Source organism: Delphinus delphis, chromosome 14 (genome assembly GCF_949987515.2).
Source record: "Delphinus delphis chromosome 14, mDelDel1.2, whole genome shotgun sequence".
Classification (NCBI taxonomy): Eukaryota; Metazoa; Chordata; class Mammalia; order Artiodactyla; family Delphinidae; genus Delphinus; species Delphinus delphis.
This window is the reverse complement of record NC_082696.1, coordinates 83,191,552-83,212,084: the sequence shown is the minus strand read 5'-3', so window position 1 is coordinate 83,212,084 and position 20,533 is coordinate 83,191,552.

Below are 20,533 nucleotides of genomic sequence, written 5' to 3'. Positions count from 1 at the left end.
ACATGATACTATACATAGAGTATCCTAAAGATGCCACCAGAAAACTACTAGAGCTATTCAATGAATTTGGTAAAGTTGCAGGATACAAAATTAATGCACAGAAATCTTTTGCATTCCTATACACTAATGATGAAAAATCTGCAAGTTAAATTAAGAAAACACTCCCATTTAGCACTGCAACAAAAAGAATAAAATACCTAGGAATAAGCCTACCTAGGGAGACAAAAGACCTGTATGCAGAAAACTATAAGACACTGATGAAAGAAATTAAAGATGATACAAATAGATGGAGAGATATACCATGTTCTTGGATTGGAAGAATCAATATTGTGAAAATGACTGTACTACCCAAAGCAATCTACAGATTCAATGCAATCCCTATCAAATTACCAATGGCATTTTTCACAGAACTAGAGCAATAAATCTTAAAATTTGTATGGAAACACAAAAGACCCCGAATAGCCAAAGGAGTCTTGAGGGAAAAAAACGGAGCTCGAGGAATCAGACTCCCTGACTTCAGACTATACTACAAAGCTACAGTAATCAAGACAGTATTGTAGTGGCACAAAAACGAAAATATAAATCAATGGAAGAGGATAGAAAGCCCAGAGATAAACCCACACACCTATGGTCAACTAATCTATGACAAAGCAGGCAAGGATATACAATGGAGAAAAGACAGTGTCTTCAATAAGTGGTGCTGGGAAAACTGGACAGCTACATGTAAAAGAATGATATTAGAATACTCCCCAACACCATACACAAAAATAAACTCAAAATGGATTAGAGACCTAAATGTAAGACCAGACACTATAAAACTCTTAGAGGAAAACATAGGAAGAAAACTGTTTGACATAAATCACAGAAAGATCTTTTTTGATCCACCTCCTAGAGTAATGGAAATAAAAACAAAAATAAACAAATAGGACCTAATGAAACTTAAACGTTTTGCACAGCAAAGGAAACCATAAACAAGACAAAAATACAACCCTCAGAAAGTGAGAAAATATTTGCAACCAAATCAACCAAATCAAAGGATTAATCTCCAAAATATATAAACAACTCATGCAGCTCAATATTAAAAAAAAAAAAATCCAAAATTGGCAGAAGACCTAAATAGGCATTTCTCCAAAGAAGACATACAGATGGCCAAGAAGCACATGAAAAGCTGTTCAACATCATTAATTATTAGAGAAATGCAAATCAAAATTACAATGAGGTGTCACATCACACCAGTTAGAATGGGCATCATCAGAAAATCTACAAACTACAAATACTGGAGAGGGTGTGGAGAAAAGGGACCCCTCTTGCACTGTTGGTGGGAATGTAAATTGATACAGCCACTATGGAGAACAGTATGGAAGTTCCTTAAAAAACTAAAAATAGAACTACCATATGATCCAGCAATCCCACTACTGGGCATATACCCAGAGAAAACCCAATTCAAAAAGACACATGCACCCCAATGTTCATTGCAGCACTATTTGCAATAGCCAGCTCATGGAAGCAACTTAACTGCCCATCAACAGATAAATGGATAAAGAAGTTGTGGTACATATATACAATGGAATTTTACTCAGCCATGAAAAGAAATGAAATTGGGTCATTTGTTGAGATGTGGATGGACCTAGAGGCTGTCATACAGAGTGAAGTAAGTCAGAAAGAGAAAAACAAATATCGTATATTAATGCATATATGTTGAACCTAGAAAAATGGTACAGGTGCACGTGTTGCATGGCAGAAATTGAGACACATGTGTAGAGAACAAACGTATGGACACCAAGGGGGGAAAGAAGTGGGGTGGTGGTTGTGGTGGTGTGATGAATTGGGCGATTGGGATTGACATGTATACACTGATGTGTATAAAATTGATGACTAATAAGAACCTGCTGTATAAAAAAATAAAATTAAATTTAAAAATTAAAAAAAGATATACAACACAATGTTATGTTGTTTATAACAATAACGTTATGTTTTGTTATAACAATGTCTTCTCCCCATTCTGTGATCTGTGGTCTCTTTCATGTCACAGAAATCCTCAATTTTTACGTAATTCCAATGGTCTAAAATTTTCACTTATAATGTGTGCTTCTGAAGATTGTTAATATTTCCCCATACATTGGTCACAAAGATATTTCAAATATAGATCTTTAAACTATCTAGTCTTCCTTTCTATGAATAGTTTTGCCTATAACGTACAGTGCATACAATTGTCTCAAAAGAGTGGACAGGTATAAAAGTGGGAATGCAACATTAACAAAGTGACTGACAAGAAAATATATTCATGATGGGAAAAACAAGTTGGTGAGAGAATTATTTTTAACAAATTCACCTTCTAAAGTAAGTTTATTTTTCAGATTTTTGCAGATGTATTCTAAAACAAACACAAAGATAAAGACACTTTGCAAAGAACTATATATGAATTCAAACAGATTTCAACCAGTATCATGGTTACAATACTCCATAGAAAGCTGACTCTTCATTAAAGTGACATGTATATTTCTTGGTATGAATAAGGAACTCAAACTCTATGCTTTCCCCCTCCAGTAGGCTTTCCTACCTCACTGACATGTACACTTAGTATGAATGAGAAATTAATAGTACTATATATAATTCTCCTATGGCAATTTGCTTTTTAAGCATTCCTCCTAATAGTGAAATAAAATAGATTTTAAAGAAATGTTAAGTATGTTGACCTGAAACAAAGAGACTGCCAGATATTTCTCCAGCAGAGATGGGTTTATTCAGGATCCACAGAGAATTATAATTCGGGGCCTGTAACGATGGTGAGCCACATGCGAGCCCCAGCAAGAATAGAGAAGAGAAGGCTTTTATAGAGGGGAAAGGAAGGGGGGAGGGCTGGAGTAAACAAAGAGTCTGTGGCTTTTCATTGGCTGAGTCCTTGCCAGGAAAGAAGAGGAGTCTTTTTCCTTCCTGCTGGGCTCTGATATCATCACAGGGTGTGAGAGAGCCCCCTGCTGGTCTACCCACTCTAATTTAGGTTTCTGTTTATTACTTTTTATAAGTACCATATCTAAGTCATTATTTAAAGCTTGAAATAATAGGTGAATATCAGTTTATCTTGAAAGGTAATAGATTACGTATTTCATCATATCAAGCTTTCAACACTGATACCTATAAACAAGTTAAATTGCTTCAAAATAAAAGGATAGGGACTTCCCTGGTGGTGCAGTGGTTAAGAATCCGCCTGCCAATGCAAGGGACATGGGTTCAATCCCTGGTCCAGGAAGATCCCACATGCCGCGGAGTAACTGAGCCTGTGCACCCCAACGACTGAGCCGGCACTCTAGAGCCCGTGAGCCACAGCTGCTGAGCCTGTGTGCCACAACTACTGAAGCCCGTGTGCCTGGAGCCTGTGCTCTGCAACAAGAAAAACCACAGCAATGAGAAGCCCCTGCACCACAACGAAGAGTAGACCCCTCTCGCTGCATAGAGAAAGCCCGCATGAAGCAACGAAGACACAACACTGCAGAAAATAAATAAATTAATTAAATAATTAATTAAAATAAAAGGATATATTATCAGGGAGTATTGCTACGTATACAAACACAAAATCTTGATGGCATATGAAAGCAGGCATTTATTTCTCATACACTTGAGGATTTATTTTAAGCTGTGATTCCAAATAGGTTGGTTCCTCACGGCTTATTGATGTCTCTTGCACTTAATATGTTTTCATTCAGAGGCCTGGGATGAAGGGGGAGCAACTAGCCAGGGGTGCTCTTCTCATAGCAGTGGTGGAAAAACAAGATGAAGCCCCACTGTGAAACCACATTCCAAATTTTGCTTGCATCATGACTGTTATAATCCATTGGTCATAGCAAGTCACAAGGCCATACCCAGAGTCAAGGGATACATTCAGTCCACCATGAGGCCAAAAAAGCTCACGGCCAAATCCAATATATACTGAGACAGGAAGTACATTCCACCCCAAGGAAGAGCAGAAGAGAGTCAATATCTTCTGAACAATAATCCAAACCATTACAGATATCTTTAAATTAAAGTATAGTTGATGTACTTTATGAGTAAACTTCATGAGTTTCACATGTACAGCATAGTGATTCACGATTTTTAAAGCTTATATTCCATTTATAGTTACAACAAAATACTGGCTATATTCCCTGTGTTGTACAATACACACTTGTAGCTTATTTATTTTATAACTATTACAGATATTTTTGAAACAAGTACTAAGAGACATGATTCTTATGTACATTATTAGGGACAGGAAAAAGGAAGCACATATTTATTACTGGGAATATATAACATGCAACATGATTCTTTAACATAAGATAAGGAGCCTGGTAATTATGCAGAAGGTCCTTGTTTTAATTTGCTCAGGCTGCCATGGAAAAATATCATGAACTGGGTGGCTTAAACAACAGAAATTCATTTTCTTGAAGTTCTCAAGGATGGAAGTCTGAGATTATAACCCAGCAGAGTCGGGTTCTGGTGAGAGCCCTCACCCTGGCTTGGGGATGGCTGCTTTCTCACTCTGTCCTCACATGAATGGGAGGAAGCAAGCTCTGGTCTCTTTCTCTTCTTGTAAGGACACTAATCCCATCATGACTTCGAGATCCCCAAGATCATGATCCCCAAGATCATGACTTCATCTAAACCTAATTACCTCCTAAAGGCCCCATCTCCAAATGCCATCACTTTGCTTTTGGACTCGAAAATATCAACATGAACACATGACTTTCCCAGCTCTGATCCCTGAAAGGGCCTCGAAGCAGTGATATCTCCATAGCAATGCACATATCCAGTGCTCATATTTGCTTACTAAATGCCTTTCAGCAGAAAAGGGGTTGGGGAAGGATTACAGGAGAAATGGCAGATTCCAGGACTGAAGTGTAAACAGTGCAAGGTAAAATAATCCCAGAATATCTTGTTGCTATGCTGAGAGTAAGAGGATATATCATAAGACAAAAGCCAGCTTGAAAGAGTTTCTATCGGGAATACTCTGAGAATCACAAATTATAATGATGGTAACGAAGTATCACACATTGAATGTGTGTGTATGTCAACTGAGTCATTAGTGGTACTCAAAAATACAATGGAGAGAGCAAGGGAAGCTGTTTTTTGTTTTGTTTTGGTTTGGTTTTTTAACAGAAGAATGAAAAATCATAATTGTAGAAGGGAAGACAGATTGAAAATTACCTTTAGAAACCACTAAAATAATAAATGATATAGAAACGAATCATCAGTTGATACTAAAATCATTAGGTGAATGACTGGGAATAGGATATTCACATACTCTCAAAGATTTCATATTAATACATTACTCATTAATTAGAAAGAGAAAAGGTCACCTTAGTAATGGAAAAACCTGTCAGACACATCAATCGAGACTTCAAAATTAAAGACTTCCAATATGAAACACCCAGACCTTGTGTTCCTCTTGCTGTGATACACTAAGAAGGACACATTACCAGTTTAATGTTATTTCCAAAACAATATTTAATCCAAATGTCATCATAAGGTACTAATCAGACAAATTCAAGTCAAGGGACATTCTATAAAACCACAAGCCTGAAATGTTTGTTTTTTTTTTTAAATGCCAACATCATGAAAGGCACAAAAAGAAGGGAATAGCTCTTCTAGATAAAAGGAGATTTTACAACTAAAGGCAATGCTTTCAATTTCATTGGATTCTGGGTATTTTTGGGGGGAGAGGGGGTTATATTTGTTTACTATGTAGTGTTAGTTTCTCCTGTACCACGAAGTGGAGTTCCCTGTGCTATACCACAGGTTCTCATTAGTTATCTATTTTATACACATTAGTGTATGTATGTCACTCTAAATATCCCAATTCATCTCACACACCTCTTTCCCCCTTTGGTGTCCATGCATTTGTTCTCTACATCTGTATCTCTATTTCTGCCTTGCAAACTGGTCCATCTGTACCCTTTTTTTAGATTCCACATATATGCATTAATATAAAATATTTGTTTTGCTCTTTCTGACTTACTCCACTCTGTATGACAGTGTCTAGATCCATCCACGTCTTGACAAATGACCCAATTTCATTCCTTTTTATGGCTGAGTAATACTCCATTGTATATACGTACCACATCTTCTTTATCCATTCATCTGTTGATGCGCATTTAGGTTGTTTCCATGACCTGGCTATTGTAAATAGTGCTGCAATGAATATTGGGGTGCATGTGTCTTTTTAAATTATGGTTTCCTCTGGATATATGCCCAAGAGTGGGATTGCTGGGTCATATGTTAATTCTATTTTTAGATTTTTGAGGACCCTCCATACAGTTCTCCATAGTGGCTGTATCAATTTACATCCCTACCAACAGTGAAAGAGGGTTCCCTTTTCTCCACACCCTCTGCAGCATTTATTGTTTGTAGATTTTCTGATGATAACCACTCTAATGGGTGTGAGGTAATACCTCATTGTAGTTTTGATTTGCATTTCCCTAGTAATTAGTGATGTTGACCAGAATATCATGGGCCTCTTGGCCATCTGTATGTCTTCTTTGGAGAAATGTCTATTTAGGTCTTCCATCCATTTTTTGATTGGGTCACTTATTTTTTTGCTATTGAGCTGCAGGAGGTGTTTGAATAATTTGGAGATTAATACTTCGTCCATCAATTCCTTTGCAAATATTTTCTCTCATACTGAGGGTTGCCTTTTTGTATTGTTTACGGTTTCCTTTGCTGTGCAAAAGCTTTTAAGTTTCATTAGGTCCCATTTGTTTATTTTTGTTTTTATTTCCATTACTCTAGGGGGTGGGTCAGTAAAGATCTTGCTGTGATTTATGTCAAACAGTGTTCTTCTTATGTTTTCCTCTAAGAGTTTTATAGTGTCGGGCCTTACATTTAGCTCTTTAATCCATTTTGAGTTTATTTGTGTGTATGGTGTTAGGGAGTGTTCTAATTTCATTCTTTTACCTGTAGCTGTCCAGTTTTCCCAGTGCCACTTGTTGAAGAGACTGCCTTTTCTCCATTGTATATCCTTGCAACCTTGTCACAGATTAGTTGACCATAGGTGCATGGGTTTACCTCTGGGCTTTCTATCGTGTTCCTTTCATCTATATTTCCGTTTTTGTGCCATTACCATATTGTCTTGTTTACTGTAGCTTTGTAGTATAGTCTGAAGTCAGGGAGTCTGATTCCTCCAGCTCTCTTCTTTGTTTGATTGTTTGTCTTTTTCTCAAGATTGCTCTGGCTATTCGGGGTCATTTGTGTCTCCATACAAATTTTAAGATTTTTTGTTCTAGTTCTGTGAAAAATGCCATTGGTTATTTGATAGGGATTGCACTGTATCTGTAGATTGCTTTGGGTAGGATAGGCATTTCCACAATATTGATTCTTCCAATCCAAGAACATGGTATATCTCTCCATCTGTTTGTGTCACCTTTGATTTCTTTCATCAATGTCTTATAATTCTTTGAGTACAGTTCTTTTACCTCCTTAGGTAGGTATATTCCTAGGTATTTTATTATTTTTGTTGCAATGGTGAATGGGATAGTTTCCTTAATTTCTCTATCTGCTCTTTTGTTGTTAGTGTATAGGAATGCAGGAGATTTCTGTGCATTAATTTTGTATCCTGCAACTTTACCAAATTCTTTGAATAGCTCTGGTAGTTTTCTGGTGGTATCTTTAGGATTTCCTATGTATAGTATCATGTCATCTGCAAATAGTGACTGTTTTACTTCTTCTTTTCCAATTTGTATTCCTCTTATTTGTTTTTCTTCTCTGATTGCCATGGTACGGACTTCCAAAACTATGTTGAATACTAGTGGAAACAGTGGACATCCTTGTCTTGTTCCTGATCTTAGAGGAAATGCTTTCAGGTTTTCCACCATTGACAATGATGTTTGATGTGTGTTTGTCATATATAGCTGAAATTAGGTTGATGTAGGTCCCCACTATGCACACATTCTAGAGAGGTTTTATAATAAATGTGTGTTGAATTTTGTCAAAAGCTTTTTCTGCATCCATTGAGATGATCATATGGTTTTTACTCTTCAGTTTGTTAATATGCTGTATCACATTGATTGATTTGCATATACTGAAGAATGCTTGCAACCCTGGGATGAAGCCCACTTGATCATGGTGTATGATGACTTTTATCGTGCTGTTGGATTCTGTTTGCTAGTATCTTGTTGAGGATTTTTGCATCTCTATTCATCAGTGATATTGGTCTGTAATTTTCTTTTTTTTTTATAATATCTTTGTCTGGTCTTGGTATCAGGGTGAAGGTGGCCTCTTAGAATGAGTTTGGAGTGTTCCTTCCTCTGCAATTTTTTGGAAGAATTTGAGAATGAGGGGTGTTAGCTCTTCTCTAAATGTTTGGTAGAATTCACCTGTGAAGCCCTCCGGTCCTGGACTTCTGTTTGTTGGAATTTTTTTTTAACATCTTTACTGGAGTATAATTGCTTTACAGTGGTGTGTTATTTCTGCTGTATAACAAAGTGAATCAGCTATACATATACATATATCCCCATATCTCCTCCCTCTTGCTTCTCCCTCCCACCCTCCTTACCTCACCCTTCTAGGTGGACACAAAGCACTGAGCTGATCTCCCTGTGCTAGGTGACTGCTTCCCACGAGCTATCTATTTTACATTTGGTAGTGTATATGTGTCCATGCCACTCTCTCACTTTGTACCAGCTTACCCTTCCCCCTCCCCATGTCCTCAAGTCCATTCTCTATGCCTGCATCTTTATGCCTCTCCTGCCCCTAGGTTCTTCAGAACCATTTTTTTTTCTTTTTAGATTCCATATATATGTGTTAGCATATGGTATTTGCTTTTCTCTTTCTGACTTACTTCACTCTGTATGACAGTCTCTAGGTCCATCCACCTCACTACAAATAACTCACTTTTGTTTCTTTTTATGGCTGAGTAATATTCCATTGTATATATGTGCCACATCTTCTTTATAGTTTCAATTTCAGTACTTTTGATTGGTCTGTTCATATTTTCTATTTCTTCATGGTTCAGTCTTGGAAACTTATACCTTTCTAAGAATTTGTCCATTTCTTCCAGGTTGTCCATTTTATTGGCATAGAGTTGCTTGTAGTTGTCTCCTAGGATGCTTTGTATTTCTATGGTGTCTGTTGTAATTTCTCCTTTTTCATTTCTAATTTTATTGATTTGAGTCCTCTCCCTCTTTTTCTTTTTTTTTTTTTTTTTTTTTTTTTTTTTTCCCTCTTTTTCTTGATGAGTCTGGCTAATGGTTTATCAATTTTGTTTATCTTCTCAAAGAACCAGCTTTTAGTTTTATTTATCTTTGTTATTGTTTTCTGGATATTTTTTGAAGCTAAAAGAATACTGTTAGAAAAATAAAAGATTTTCAAAATTAATTGTATGTTAGATTACTGTGTCAATGTTAAATATTTCTTTTGGTTATTGTGGTGTTTATATGACTACAATTCCCATCTTTACCAAGTATTGCATATTAAATATAATAAAAGGTTTATGAATTATAAACATCTTGGCAATTTCTGAATGTCATCAGTAAGAAGAATTATTATAGCCTATTATATATGAAGTCAACAATTGCCACAGGGGATTCAAATACATGTGACAATCTCTGTGCTTGACAGTTAAGAGATTAACTAGTTAAGGAACAATAAACAATAATATAGATGATATACCCCCCAAATATCAAATTCCATGATATAATCCAGTGCTTCTTAAATTTTTTATGTACCTATGAATTACCAAGGATTTTCTATTAGGCAGGCTTTGATTTGGTAAATCTGTTGTAGGGCCTGAGATTCTGCATTTCTAGTAAACTCTGGCCCTTGGATCACGATTTAAATAGTGGGTATAGACGGTAAGAGCTATAGGAGGAAGAAATTATTAAGAATTAGGGTAAGTAAAGAAGGCTTTGGGGAAAAATTGAATCTTGAAACCTTAACCCTTTTTCAAAAATGAAGGGGCAAAGGGAAAGGTAGAAAGGTGTTTATAATAGCTCTATTCATTTATTCATTCCTCATCTTGTACATCTTCTCAATTTCCAGCATGTAGAAGACTCTGTGTGCAGCAGTGAAGGCAGTGTTTGAATTCATTTTATTTTCTCTCACAGTGTCTTATATAGAGGAGGAGCTCAGTGAATATGTTTATTAAACTCAATTTAATTTATGGCTAGGAAATAACCAGAAAAAAGAATTAGAGAGAGAAATTATCATAATGCCATTATGGGCTGGTAAAATAAATAGTCTGACTCAAGAGAAATATAATTGTGCCTGTGAGGATAGGATGAAGAAGGATTATGAACAACTTAAAGGGGTAGCAGAGAAGTGTACATTTGATAGAGTTAAACTTTTTAAAATTGGGAAATAACATTCTAAAAATAATGCTTGAGAACAGTTTGTCAAGCAATGATTTTGATTGGAGGAGGATAAGATGGAGGTCAGTTGGAAGCTATTGCATAATCCAGAAAACCATCTCTCCTAATTTATCAATCTTCTCCTGGCATCAAGCATTTCCTTTGCCATCTTCTCTTTTCTCTGTATCAGAGGTTGGGCGACTGAGTGACTGAGTTATTCGAATTCCAGGACACTAGGTCGCTGGTAAAGGTGAAACCCTGGTCAGCTTTTCTTTTACCCATTTCAAAGTTCTTATATTCACAACTGATTTTTTCTTAACTTTTTACAAAAGTTTTTAAAGTTGCTTTTAAAGGAACTTGATATCAAAGATAATGCACCATGCTAATCATTTTAATCAGGTTCTTTCTTGAATCATTGATAAAGTTCAATTAGCTAGGCAATTATTGGTGTTAGCTTGTTAGTGCAAATATTTAAAAACCTCTCTATTTTACACTTACTTCTGTTAGTAAATACTATTCACATGTATATTGTGAATAATTTTTCCCTGTTCATGGCTTGCATTTTCGTTTTCTTAATGCTATCATTTGACAAACAAAATGTATTAATTATTAATAATAATTACCAAGTGAGCAAGATGGCGGAGGAGTAAGAGGTGGAGCTCACCTTGCTCCCCACAAATACATCCGAAATACATCTACATGTGGAACAACTCCTACAGAACACCTACTGAAAGCTGGCAGAAGACCTCAAACTTCCAAAAATGCAAGAAAAGCTCCACATAACTGGGGTCCTGTTGCTTTGGCCAGGGCTCAGGCCTAAGCCTCTGAGGTGGGAGAGCTGAGTCCAGGAGGTTGGAACACCAGAGAATTCCTAGCCCCATAGGATATTAATGAGTGAGAGCTCTCCCAGAGATCTCCATCTCAACACTACACCTAGCTCCACCCAACTGCCAGAAAACTCCACTGCTGGATGCCTCATGCCAAACAAATAGCAAGACAGGAAAAACACCCCACCCATTAGCAAACAGGCTGCCTAAAGTCATACTAAGCTCACAGATAACCCAAAACACAGCACTGGAAGTGGCCTTGCCCAACAGAGGGACAAGATACAGCTCCACCCACCAGAACACAGGCAAGAGTCTCCCCCACCAGGAATCCTACACAAGCCACTGGGCCAACCTCACCCACTGGGGGAAGTCACCAGAAATAGAGGAACTATGACCATGCAGCATACAAATAGGAGACTCCAAACACAGTGAGTTAAACAAAATGAGAAGACAAAGAAATATGCAGCAGATAAAGGAGCAAGGTAAAAACCCAAAAGACCAAACAAATGAAGAGGAAATAGGCAGTCTACCTCAAAAAGTATTCAGAGTAATGATACTAAAGATAACCCAAAATCTCAGAAATAGAATGGAGAAAATACAAGAAACGTTTAAAAAGAACTTAGAAGAACTAAAGAGCAAACAAACAGTGATGAACAACACAATTACTGAAATTAAAAATAATTTAGAAGGAATCAATAGCAGAATAAATGAGGCAGAAGAACAGATAAGTGAGCAGGAAAGTAGAATGGTGGAAATAACTGTCACAGAGCAGAATAAAGAGAAAAGAATGAAAAGAATTAAGGACAGTCTCAGAGACCTCTGGACAACATTAAATGTACCAACATTCAAATTATGAGGTCCCAGAAGAAGAAGAGAAAAAGAAAGGGTCTGAGAAAATATTTGAAGAGATTATAGTAGAAAATTTCCCTAACATGGGAAAGGAAATGCTCAATCAAGCACCGGAAGTGCAGAGAGTCCCATACAGGGTAAACCCAAGGAGAAACACACCAAGACACATGTTATTCAAACTATCAAAACTTAAATACAAAGAAAAAACATTAAAAGCAGCAAGGGAAAAGCAACAAATAACATATAAGGGAATCCCCATAAGGTTACCAGCTGATTTTTCAGCAGAAACTCTGCAGGCCAGAAGGAAGTGGCAGGGTATATTTACAACGATGAAAGGGAAAAACCTCTACCCAAGATTACTCTACCCAGCAAGGAACTCATCCAGATTTGATGGAGAAATCAAAGGTTTACAGACAAGCAAAAGTGAAGAGATTCAGCACCACCAAACCAGTTCAACAAATGCTAAAGGCACTTCTCTAAGTGGGAAACACAAGAGAAGAAAAGGACCTACAAAAACAAGCCCAAAACAATTAAGAAAATGGTAATAGGAACATACATATTGATAACTACCTTAAAGGTGAATGGACTAAATCCTCCAACCAAAAGACACAGACTGGCTGAATGGATACAAAAACAAGACCCATATATATGCTGTCTACAAGAGACCCACTTCAGACCTAGGGACACATACAGACTTGAAAGTGAGGGGATGGAAAAAGATATTCCATGCAAATGGAAATCAAAAGAAAGCTGCAATAGCGATACTCATATCAGATAAAATAGATTTTAAAATAAAGAATGTTATAAGAGACAAAGAAAGACAGTACATAATGATAAAGGGATGAATCCAAGAGAAGATGTAACAATTATAAATATATATGCACCCAACATAGGAGCACCTCAATACATAAGGCAAATGCTACAGCTATAAAAGGGGAAATCAACAGTAACACAATAATAGTAGGGAAATTTAAAACCTCACTTACACCAGATCATCCAGACAGAAAATAAATAAGGAAACACAAGCTTTAAATGACATGATAGACCAGATAGATGTAATTAATATTTATAGGACATTCCATCCAAAAATAGCAGATTACAGTTTCTTCTCAAATGCACATGGAACATTCTCCAGGATAGATCACGTCTTAGGTCACAAATCAAGCCTCAGTAAATTTAAGAAAGCTGAACTCGTATCAAGCATCATTTCCAACCCCAACGCTATGAGATTAGAAATCAATTACAGGGAAAAAAAACTGTAAAAACACAAACACATGGAGGCTAAACAATATGCTACTAAATAACCAAGAGATCACTGAATAAGTCAAAGAGAAAATAAAAAAAATACCTAGAGACATGTGACTACCCTTGTGGTGCAGTGGTTAAGAATCTGCCCGTCAATGTAGGGGACACATGTTCGAGCCCTGGTCCAGGAAGATCCCACATGCCACAGAGCAACTAAGCCCATGTGCCACAACTGTTGAGTCTGCACTCTAGAACCACAACTACTGAGCCCACGTGCCACTACTACTGAAGCCCACATACCTAAGGCTCGTGCTCCACAACAAGAGAAGCCATTGCAATAAGAAGGCTGCACACCACAATGAAGAGTAACCCCCAATCACCACAACTTGAGAAAGCCTGTGCACAGCAATGAAGACCCAACGTAGCCAAAAATAAATAAAGTTATTTAAAAAAAATAACTAGAGACAAATGACAATGCAAACACAATGACCTAAAACCTATTGGATGCAGCAAAAGCAATTCTAAGAAAGAAGTTTATAGCAATAAAATTGTACCTCAAGAAACAAGAAAAATCTGAAATACAATCTAACTTTACACCTAAAGGAACTAGAGAAAGAAGAGGAAAAAAGACCCCAAAGTTAGTAGAAGGAAAGAAATCATAAAGAACAGAGAAGAAATAAATGAAACGGAAACAAAGAATACAATAGCAAAGATAAATAAAACTAAAAGCTGGTTCTTTGAGAAGATAAACAAAATTGATAAACCATGGCCAGACTCATCAAGAAAAAGAGGGAGAGGACTCAAATCAATAAAATTAGAAATGAAAAAGGAGAAATTACAACAGACACCATAGAAATACAAAGCATCCTAGGAGACAACTACAAGCAACTCTATGCCAATAAAATGGACAACCTGGAAGAAATGGACAAATTCTTAGAAAGGTATAAGTTTCCAAGACTGAACCATGAAGAAATAGAAAATATGAACAGACCAATCAAAAGTACTGAAATTGAAACTATAAAGAAGATGTGGCACATATATACAATGGAATATTACTCAGCCATAAAAAGAAACAAAAGTGAGTTATTTGTAGTGAGGTGGATGGACCTAGAGACTGTCATGTACAGAGTGAAGTAAGTCAGAAAGAGAAAAGCAAATACCATATGCTAACACATATATATGGAATCTAAAAAGAAAAAAATGGTTCTGAAGAACCTAGGGGCAGGAGAGGCATAAAGATGCAGGCATAGAGAATGGACTTGAGGACATGGGGAGGGGGAAGGGTAAGCTGGTACAAAGTGAGAGAGTGGCATGGACACATATACACTACCAAATGTAAAATAGATAGCTCGTGGGAAGCAGTCACCTAGCACAGGGAGATCAGCTCAGTGCTTTGTGTCCACCTAGAAGGGTGAGGTAAGGAGGGTGGGAGGGAGAAGCAAGAGGGAGGAGATATGGGGATATATGTATATGTATAGCTGATTCACTTTGTTATACAGCAGAAATAACACACCATTGTAAAGCAATTATACTCCAGTAAAGATGTTAAAAAAAAATTCCAACAAACAGAAGTCCAGGACCGGAGGGCTTCACAGGTGAATTCTACCAAACATTTAGAGAAGAGCTAACACCCCTCATTCTCAAATTCTTCCAAAAAATTGCAGAGGAAGGAACACTCCAAACTCATTCTAAGAGGCCACCTTCACCCTGATACCAAGACCAGACAAAGATATTACAAAAAAAAAAAAAAAAGAAAGAAAATTAGAGACCAATATCACTGATGAATAGAGATGCAAAAATCCTCAACAAGATACTAGCAAACAGAATCCAACAGCACGATAAAAGTCATCATACACCATGATCAAGTGGGATTCATCCCAGAGTTGCAAGCATTCTTCAGTATATGCAAATCAATCAATGTGATACACCATATTAACAAACTGAAGAGTAAAAACCATATGATCATCTCAATGGATGCAGAAAAAGCTTTTGACAAAATTCAACACACATTTATTATAAAAACTCTCTAGAATATGGGCCTAGTGGGAACCTACATTAACCTAATTACGGCCATATATTACAAACCCACAGCAAACATCATTGTCAATGGTGGAAAACCTGAAAGCATTTCCTCTAAGATCAGGAACAAGACAAGGATGTCCACTGTTGCCACTAGTATTCAACATAGTTTTGGAAGTCCGTACCATGGCAATCAGAGAAGAAAAACAAATAAGAGGAATACAAATTGGAAAAGAAGAAGTAAAACTGTCACTGTTTGCAGATGACATGATACTATACATAGGAAATCCTAAAGATGCCACCAGAAAACTACCAGAGCTATTCAAAGAATTTGGTAAGTTGCAGGATACAAAATTAATGCACAGAAATCTCCTGCATTCCTATACACTAACAACGAAAGATCAGATAGAGAAATTAAGGAAACTATCCCATTCATCATTGCAACAAAAATAATAAAATACCTAGGAATATACCTACCTAAGGAGGTAAAAGACCTGTACTCAGAAAATTATAAGACACTGATGCAAGAAATCAAAGGTGACACAAACAGATGGAGAGATATACCATGTTCTTGGATTGGAAGAATCAAGATTGTGGAAATGCCTATCTTAACCAAAGCAATCTACAGATACAGTGCAATCCCTATCGAATAACCAATGGCATTTTTCACAGAACTAGAACAAAAAATCTTAAAATTTGTATGGAGACACAAATGACCCCGAATAGCCAGAGCAATCTTGAGAAAAAGACAAACAATCAAACAAAAAAGAGAGCTGGAGGAGTCAGACTCCCTGACTTCAGACTATACTACAAAGCTACAGTAAACAAGACAATATGGTAATGGCACAAAAACGGAAATATAGATCAAAGGAACAGGATAGAAAGCCCAGAGGTAAACCCATGCACCTATGGTCAACTAATCTGTGACAAGGTTGCAAGGATATACAATGGAGAAAAGGCAGTCTCTTCAACAAGTGGCACTGGGAAAACTGGACAGCTACAGGTAAAAGAATGAAATTAGAACACTCCCTAACACCATACACACAAATAAACTCAAAATGGATTAAAGAGCTAAATGTAAGGCCCGACACTATAAAACTCTTAGAGGAAAACATAAGAAGAACACTGTTTGACATAAATCACAGCAATATCTTTACTGACCCACCCCCTAGAGTAATGGAAATAAAAACAAAAATAAACAAATGGGACCTAAGGAAACTTAAAAGCTTTTGCACAGCAAAGGAAACCATAAACAATACGAAAAGGCAACCCTCAGAATGAGAGAAAATATTTGCAAAGGAATCGATGGACAGAGGATTAATCTCCAAAATATTCAAACAGCTCCTGCAGCTCAATAGCAAAAAAATAAACAACCCAATCAAAAAATGGGTGAAAGATCTGAATAGATATTTCTCCAAAGAAGATGTACAGATGGCCAAGAGGCACCTGAAAAGCTGTTCAACATCACTAATTACTAGAGAAATGCAAATCAAACTATAATGAGGTATCACCTCACACCCATTTGAGTGGGTATCATCAGAAAATCTACACACAATGCTGCAGAGGGTATGGAGAAAAGGGAACCCTCTTGCACTGTTGGTAGGGATGTAAATTGATACAGCCACTATGGAGAACAGTATGGAGGGTCCTCAAAAAACTAAAAATATTGTTACCATATGACCCAGCAATCCCACTACTGGACATATACCCAGAGAAAACCATATGGCACTTATAGAGACCCTAAATACCCAAAATAATCTTGAGAAAAAAGGACAAAGCTGGAGCCATCACATGTACTGATTTCAAACTCTACTGCAAAGCTATAGTAATCAAAACAGTAAGGTACTAGGATAAAAACAGAATGATATACAGTTGACCCTTGAACAACGTGGGCATCAAATGTTATGGCCCTCTGTGTAGTTAAGAATCCAAGTATAATTTTTTGTCAGCACTCCAAATACATAGTTTCTTCATATCCACAGATTGAACCAACTGTGGATCGCGTAGTATAGTATTTACTATTGAAAAAAAATCCCTGTATAAGTAAACTTACACAGTTCAAATCCTTGTTCAAGGGCCAACTATAGTCAGATTTAACAAATGTTAAATCTTTGCAATATTTCCCACTGATTATTTTATAAAGAAATAAAACTTTGATACAGTTTTAAAACCCTCTTATCACTATCCTATTATTTCCCTCTTATCCAGAATCAACCCTTATCTGGAAACTGTTATGTTTGTTTCCTGACTGTGTTGTTACCCTTAGTATTCTGTGTGCCATATAATAGATGATTTTGAAATTTTACACAAATTGCTTTATATTGTAGTACTAGTTTTTCCACTTTACTTATTTGAAATTTGAAAATTATAATATATGTCTTTACATCATTCACTTTATTAAGGTATTTCAAAATTATTCTTAATTAAAAATATGTTACAAAATATTATACACACGATGACACAGTTGTGCATATGTACTTAAATGTACTTATGCATAGGCAACAATGTGGATGATTATAAATAGAAATCTTACCATGTTTAGTTTTCTTCCTCCAACTGGTCACATTCTTAATGAACATATGTTCCTTTTTAAATTATATATATTATTTGTATATGCAACTTTTAAGAATCACTTCCATAACTCAGTTAACATATGCAAATTGAGGGCTTCCCTGGTGGCGCAGTGGTTGAGAGTCCGCCTGCTGATGCAGGGGACACGGGTTCTTGCCCCGGTCCAGGAAGATCCCACATGCTGCGGAGCAGCTGGGCCTATGAGCCATGGCCGCTGAGCCTGCGCGTCTGGAGCCTGTGCTCTGCAACGGGAGAGGCCATAGCAGTGAGAGGCCCGCGTACCGCAAAAAAAAAATAAAAATTAAAAAAATGCAAATTGAGGGACTTATTCATCTGTTAGTATTATGTGGGTGGGAGTGGGGCCCAAAACTTGTAGTTTTTGCAAAGGGTTTAATTTACAAGCCAAAATGATTTAAATGAAATCTGTATTGACATATAATAAATCCTAATTCACTTGGAGCAAAAAATTAAAAATACAGCATATTATTCCACTAGAGAAATAGAGTTATAAAGAGAAAGAAAATATTTGAATAAATATAAGAAAGCAATGGGCTAACATAAAATGTAACCTATATTCAAGAAAAATGACTTAAAAAAACCCTAAGCTTTATTAATGTTACTAAAATTGTTTGAAATTGTCAAGCCATGCACAGCGATTGGAATAAGAAAGTAAATGTGTTTAATCATCATGGTATATGTTGAGATGAGAGTGAGTTCTATGATAAAAACCCAGATAGCTATTATTAGTACAGTAAAATCTATCACAATAACCAGAAGAGAGCCTCCAGGAGCTCAAGGAGTCTAAAAAGCCGTTGTTAGAGCAGATGGCACAGCAGTGCTCTGGAATCCAGGATATTTTTGTTTGTTTGTTTGGAACTTCAGCGTTGGTCCTCAGAGTTCCCTCTGACTTCAGCTTCCATCAATAACCCCTCTCACTCAAGCTTCCTTCCGGTTGGGTACCACGTTCCTGAGTTTGGGCTTCTGCAAAGTTGCATCCCTCTATGGCAAAGATTGCATAGCCTCGTACTTGCTGGCTCCTATGCACTGATACACCAGCTATGGAATGTGATTTCTGGTGCCTCAGATTTCCCCCTCTCATCGTTTTTATATCTTGTAGAGTCCAGATAATTAAGTAGTTGTACACTGAAATGACACCTATGCAATCATATCAAATAAAAATGGATTGTTAGGCTTTTCATTGTTGAGACAGGAGTTTTTGGCTAATATTCATACTACGTTAAGGAGAAAATAAACCTGGACTTGGATTCAGAAGAGTTGGATTTGCATTTGAGTGATGGCACGTGTGCATTAGATTAGCTATATAAATATGTAACATTAATCAAACTTTGAATTTCACTTTAGTCATTTATAACAAAGTTGGACAAACTTTTTCTGTGATGGATCAGATAGTAAATATTTTAGGTTTTGTGGGTTATACTCCTCTGTCATGACTATTTAACTCTGCCTTTGTAGCTCCAAAGCAGCCATAAAAAATATGTAAATGATTGAACACGGCTGTGATCGGATAAAACCTTTTTACACAAGCAAGTGGCTGGCCAGATTTAGCCCACAGACCACAGTATGCCAACTCCTGATGTACGAAATGGGAATAATAATGCCAGTCCCAGCTCTTTGACAGGGTTGACGTAAATGATGAAATACATAGGAATGGACTCCCACATAAAATGTAAGTTTCTATACCCTTGCATGATGTTATCGTTAATGATTTCATAAGCTTAGAATTCATTCTATGAGATATTTTTATGTTGAAACACCATAATATGATTCTTCAGTCTATAGCAATTAACTTTAGTCACTTCCACAAAAAACTTGATTCTAAAATCTGCACTACAATATTGAAACAAAAAACCCCTAGAATTTTAAATATATCTTTAAGTGTAAAATTTTGATGTTTCACCTATGAAGAGTATATGGCATAAACACATGACTGTATATTATTTGGTTGATGAACATTGACACAAATGGAGGATTAAGTTATAAAGGGGAATCAAATTGATGGCATAAAATTAAGGATCTATAATATAACCCACACTTTTACTGAGCTACCTTAAAGAGAATGTTCTGAAGTGGATCTTGATCAGAGTAGTAAGAGGTAATGCTATCCATTTAAATGGATTTTAATTCATTCTAAATTATAATTGAAATACAAAGCACATGAGGTGACCACATTAAAGAGTCATTGTTGAGCAAGACGGAACTTGATGGTAGTTTTGCTGTCTGCTTGAGAATGAATGCTGAACAGAGACAATGGCACTTCTGCTAGGAAATCTGGGAGAGCACATTTTATGGACATCTCTGAGGAGCAATTAAACCAACCGAATTCAATTAAAAATTGGCTGGAAACCAGGAGGATATGAACTTAGCCAGGAGAATAGAGCTATGTGTTAAACATTTTTTTTTTAAACCCTGGACTTGGAGGAAAGAGGTAGAGCGTTGTACTGATTCTTTCGGATGTTATCTAGAATGAGATTGTGTTATTGCTATAATAGCAAATCATTTTAATAAGCAAGGACCTTTATGAATTATTTCTAGGTCACTACTTCAAAAGCTAAATTAAGCAACTGAGTATGAACCTAGCCAAAGGATTTAGTTAGAAATCTCTTTTATATCACTTGAGTTATTCTCCTCTCTGATGACAATTTGTTTAACAGATGTTAGATGTGCCTGAATCTTCCTACGTGCTAC